Raw genomic sequence first — 6,534 nt, forward strand, 5'->3', positions numbered from 1 at the left:
CCCAACCTATAGTCAGAAATTAAAAACTTCTAAGTCCGTGGTGAGGACTGTGAGTTAGTGGACAGTGGAGTCAAAGCAGGACCACCAAGCCTGCTTTGACTGCACCGATTGTTTTTTTTTTTTAAGCTGCAACTTTAGACCTGCATGAACTCGCCGATACTGTGACATCATACATCCGCTTTTGTGAGGACTTGTGTGTGCAGACTAAGACCTTCTGCACGTACAACAAAAACAAACCTCAGGATGCTGCGCAAAGCCGAGGAGGCCTACAGGAGTGGGGACTGGGACCTGTTCAGGCAGACCAGGAACATAGTGAACCAAGAGATAAGGAAAGCTAAGAGGTGTTATGGGGAGAGACACCTCTCCGCCAATCCTGATCCCTCAACAGTGTGGAAAGGTCTGCAGAGCATCACGGGCTTCAAGAAACCAACCCACCTGTCCTGTGGAGAACCCAAGGCTTGCAAACCAGCTACACAGGTTTTACTGCATGTTTGAAGGGTCCACCAACAGAACAGGACCTCCTGCATCACAATCGACATACACACCATACACACCTCCCCCCACAACCCCTTACACCTCCATCACCTACTCTCTCTCTTAGAGAAGCCGCACTTCAGATTCGCGAAGAGGAGGTGTCAGATGTTCCAGAGACAAAAGGTCAGGAAGGCACCAGGCCCAGACAGCATGTCACCCTCCTGCCTGAAAGTCTGTGCTGAACAACTGGCACCCACCTTTGCATGGATCTTCAACCTTTCCCTGGAGCTGTGTGAGGTGCCCTCGTGCTTCAAGAGCTCCATCATCGTACTGGTGGCCAAGAAGCCCGCCATCACAGGTTTGAATGACTATAGACCTGTCACCCTGACATCTGTCGTCATGAAATTCTTTGAGAGGTTAGTGTTGAACCACCTGAAGGATATAATGGGCCCCCTGCTCGACCCCCTGCAGTTTGCCTACCGGGCAAACAGGTCGGTGGATGATGCGGTCAACATGGGATTGCACTACATCCTGCACCACCTCGACACCCCAGGGACGCCAGGATCCTGTTTGTGGACTTCAGCTCGGCGTTCATTACCATCGCTCCTGACATCCTCCACGAGAAGCTCATCCAGCTCGCAGTGCCTGCCTCCACTTGTCAGTGGATCACCAGCTTCCTGACCACCAGGAGACAGCATGTGAGGCTGGGGACCATCACATCCGACACCCGGACCAACAATACTGGCGCCCCCCAGGGGTGCGTCATCTCCCCACTGCTCTCCTCTCTCTACACTAACGATTGCTCCTCAGGCGACTCTTCTGTGAAGCTCCTGAAGTATGTGGACGACACCACTCTCATCGGACTGATCCGGGACTTTGACGAGACTGCGTACAGATAGGAGGTGGAGCGGCTGGTCCACTGGTGCAGCCAAAACCACCTGGAGCTGAACCCGCTCAAGACCGTGGAGATGACAGTGGACTTCAGGAGAGACCCTTCACCATTTCTACCCCTCACTACCCACAGTAATGCTATTCTCTCCACAGACACCTTCAAGTTCCTAGGATCCACAATATCTCAGGACCTGAAATGGACCAGCCACATAGACTCTGTCCGTAAGAAGGCCCAGCTGAGGCTGTGCTTTCTGAGACAGCTCAGTAAGTTCAACCTGCCACAGGAGCTGCTGAAGACCTTTTATACTGCCATCATCCAGTCTATCCTCTGCACCTCCATCACTGTCTGGTTTGGATCGGCCACCAAACAAGACAAACACAGACTGCAACGGACAATCAGGACTGCAGAAAAGAAAATCGGGACCAACCTCTCATCTATCCAGGACTTGTACCTGTCCAGGACCAGGAAACGTGCAAGTAACACCTCTACGGACCCTTCTCACCCAGGTCGCAGTCTGTTTGAACTACTCCCCTCTGGACGGAGTTACAGAGCGCTGTACGCCAAAACCAGCATACACAGACACAGCTTCTTCCCCTAGGCTGTCACTCTGATGAACTCACACCACTCAGAGTCTCAGAGACATTACTGTGCAATAACATCCTGCTCTCGATGCTTTACCTTTGGATTGTCCATATTATGTGTACTATGTGTACTCTCTGCATCCATTGCAGCCTGGTCATCCTGGAAGAGGGATCCTCCTATCTGTGGTCTCTTCTCAAGGTTTCTCATTTCCCCTAGTAGGAGTTTTGAGTTTTTCCTTACCCTTCTGGGAGTTTAAGATCAGGGGATGTTTGAGAATAATTGTCAATTTTTCCACGTCATCCTGAATGTTGTTAGCTACCTAAATGTTGTACAGAGGCCGAGATCTACGGGAGTCAAATTCCTTGTTTGGCATGCTCAAACTTGGCAAATAAAAGATTGATTGATTGATTGATTCCAGATTGATTGAAGTCCACGTCCGTGTTACTTGTGCTGCGTGTACGCGGGCCAATGCCAAGTTGTCACAAGGTGTGACGAAATGAGTCGACTTGAAGTTTGAAAACGTCATGCCTCGGTCACGGCCACAAGCAAAATGCAAAGACAAGACATCTGAACCGTTTGCAGGCCTGCGTCGCCCGACTCGGAGCCAGCTGACCAATGCCAAGACTGAGATGTGAGACGGCGCTGGGAAGGGAACCACAATCGCAGCCGTTGACTTTCAGGTTTCACCCTCCAGTATTGATCAAAACTGAGCAAGATAGCAAGTGCATAACTTGTTGAGACATTTTTCACCCTTTGCCAGCGGCATGATAGGTGAAACGTTTTAATTGAGATTGCGATAGGTTTTTATAGATTGGTGAGCGTTGCAAATTTGTTTTTCTTGTCTCCTGTTTTGTTTGTCACATAAATCTTCCAGATGCCAGTGCATGGGAGCACCTCAAGAGAATTACAGTTTTTATTACAGTTAGCCTGGATGTAAATACAGTAATACCCTGCTACATCGCGGTTCGTTTATCGCGGTTTCACTACATCGCAGATTTTTTTTCCAAATTAAAAAAAAATTAAAAGTCAAAATAAAACTTCTAAATTGAAGAATTATGGCACAAAACTTGCCCACACATCAGCAGAAGGCAAGGAGTGCCCACACAATTGCAGTGCGTACACTTGTATCTTTTTATAAAAAAATTGTTATAAGTTCTAAAAACATATTTACAGTGTCGTATCTTGTTATAGAAAATTTGTTATAATAATAAAAGAGTTCTAAAAACATCTACAGTATGTACACTTGTATAAAAATAATATAATAAAAGTTGTTCTAAAAACATATTTACAGTATGTGTTAAGAATTCTCCATGTTATGTTATTAAGCTATGCTTTGATTTGAGGTAGGGTGATTTATTTTGCAGGCCGTTTTCAGGCGATACCATTTCCTGTTCTACGTTCGTGTACATATGTCGGCTACAGTGGTACAGGAGTCATTGACGATGTAAGTGGGTCTCCTAACAAGAGAAATGAATGATCACATGTGTCTAACCTTTAGGTCAATGTAGTATTGCTCCAAATGCTCGTTTACATTCCTTTAGAGGTCCGTTTTCACGTGTTAGCACGATCGCGAATTAGCATCTTTCTGCTAACTCATTACTCTGCCCAGTACTCCTTGTTAACATATGTTAGACGCACACATGTATTTATATTTTCAATATTTATAAAAATAATTCTGTATGTTATTCATACTATTAATGTATTTACATGTTTGAAACAATTATTTAATGTTCTAATAAAATATGCACTTAAATGGTTTCATATACATTTATTGACACACGCAAAATGTACAGATGAGAGGGTGACCATACTTCGCGGATTTCACTTATCGTGTTTTTTTTTTTTTTTGAACCAATTATCCGCGACAAAGGAGGGATTGCTGTACTACTGCATATAGACTATTGATATTTTTCACCACTGGAACGAGCGAGGAGGCTCAGGTGAGCTTTGTTGGGTACGCACGCGTGATGGTCATGAGCAAGGCTCACCTGATTGGAATTAGCTAGGGCTGGGTTCGGCAACCCAAAATGTTCAAAGAGCCATATTGGCCCCAAAAACAAAAAACATACCTGTCTGGAACTGCAAAAATCTAAAAGCCTTTTATAATGCAGCATAGACTGTCAATACATAAGTTGTATGCCTACTATTAAAATAATTTAAAGAAAAATAGTGGTGTCAATTTGATCATTTCTTTTTGCGGCCCATTAGAGTTCACGCATCTGCATAGCAGCGCTGTCTGTTCGATATCAGTCACGTCACACGACTCATCCATCACAGGCAATTGAGAAAGCTGGAGCTGAATTGATGTCCTTGATCTGCAGATCGGTGATATTGTTTGTTTGGAGAGGCATGCCTTTAATTGTCGAATGATCTCGGTTTTGTTTTTGAAGTCCGAAAATAGGCACTGATATTTTAATGAATGAATCCTTTATGTACTCGCCATCGGTGAATGGTTTTCTGCGCTTTATTATCTCCGGGGTTGCAACAAAACTTGCAGCAGTAGTAGAGTTTGGAGATGCAATCCACTTCTTGAAACAGTTTTTTTCGGTCCTCAAATTTCTCCACCAGCACTGCAATTGCACCTTTCCTCTCAGTTCCAACTGGGTGATTGGCAGCAAATTTAGCATGCTTTAGCTGAAAATGTCTCTTTAAATTGCTCTTGTGATTTGACAACTTCTCATTGCAAATCAAACGTGCAGGCAATGCTTCAGCATAGGCAATGAAAGCAAATAGTTCAGTCCGTTATTTCTTAAAGCTTCTGTTCTCATCAACAATCTTTCTTTGTTGATAATTTGTCCAACTCGTTATCAACACTTATATAAGGAAACCACTATAACTATAGATAACCGTACTATTACTCAGAGCGATACTGTAACTAATCTCGGGGTAATATTTGACCAAACACTCCCCTTTCAAAAGCACATTAAGAATATAACCAGAATTGCGTTTTTTCACCTTCGTAATATTGCTAAGATTCGTCCGATGCTCTCGACCGGTGATGCGGAAACTATTATACATGCGTTCGTCACGTCGCGCCTGGACTACTGTAATATATTATTCTTTGGTCTTCCTAAGTCCCGCATCAAAAGTCTACAGTTAGTACAAAATGCGTTCGTCACGTCGTGCCTGGACTACTGTAATGCATTATTCTCTGGTCTTCCTAAGTCCAGCATCAAAAGTCTACAGTTAGTACAAAATGCTGCTGCGAGGCTGCTCTCACGGACAAGAAAATTTGATCACATTACCCCAATATTAGCCAACTTACATTGGCTCCTGGTCCATTTAAGATGTGACTTCAAGGTTCTTCTATTAACCTATAAATCACTGCATGGCTTAGCGCCTTCATATCTCGTCGACCTAGTTGTTACTTATGTTCCGTCTCGTAACCTTCGTTCGCAAAACGCTAGTCTTTTAGTGACACCGAAGGCCAAATGTCTGCAGGGTCTAGAGCATTTTCTATTTGGGCTCCAGAGCTTTGGAATGCCCTACCAATGGCTATTAGAACTGCTACCTCAGTAGAAACATTTAAGACACGTTTAAAGACACATTTCTATGATATGTCATGTTATGACACAAATGACATGGTGTCTGTATAGCAATTGTATTTATTGGCCTGAATAACCCAAAACATCTCGCTACATTGCGGTTCAGTCAGTACATTATTAATAGTTCCATTTGACTCAATTCCAGGTTGTTCTGTATCGTTCGCAAATAAGTCACGCCCTTCTCCTCAAATCTAATCACTTTGCTACGAAGTAGGGTGGGTTGGCCAGTCTACACCGAGTGTTTCCAAGCAATGCCGAAAGGTAAATGCACATTCACGGAGGAGTTGAATAAAAAAATTCCCCGCGCTTTCGCCAGGTTCGTGATCCTTATGAAGCTGAGTGCTTGACATTCAAGGCAGGCACTTGCGTGTCTATGGCAAATAAAGGTGCTGAAGGAATGGGGTCGAAATACAAAAAGTCCTGCCTAGCTACAAAAACAGATATGCTCAAACCTCATTGAATAAAGTACATAAGCAGACAAGTATATTCACATATTAAATAAATAAGAGAAACATTTTAAGCATATAATTATACCTACACACCAAATCAATAAAGAAGACATAACTAGACATTTTTGATAAGTGGTAATGAGAAAGGTTTTTATAACTTTATGATCTGATATATATTTCTGAGCACTTTGAAATAACAAATGTTTTTTGATATATTGCCTGAATAGCTTAATAACCCTTAAGGAACTGTGTAATGCATGCCTGATGATTTTCTAAATCACGGACACTGCTAAATCGTCTAAAAATGTTCAGTACGTGATTGTATCTTATGTTTTGACTAATGCTAGACGCCAGTTTTCGATTACTACTGAACGTTCTGGACAGAGGGAAATATTTTGCCTAACAAAGAAAAGATATGGTTGAAAGCATGGTTAAACTAAGAATATGATGACGTAAGCAAGTACATGGAGATCAAAAGAACAAACAAACAAAAACATGGTAAGTGGTGAGTACAAACTTTGCATAGTCAGAGAACATTAATAAATACGTAGATGATGTCACAGCCAAAAGCTCACATAATTCCGTACAAAAT

The sequence above is a fragment of the Syngnathus floridae genome, chromosome 16 (assembly GCF_059516105.1).
Source record: "Syngnathus floridae isolate MCC-2025c chromosome 16, RoL_Sflo_1.0, whole genome shotgun sequence".
NCBI classification, from domain to species: Eukaryota; Metazoa; Chordata; class Actinopteri; order Syngnathiformes; family Syngnathidae; genus Syngnathus; species Syngnathus floridae.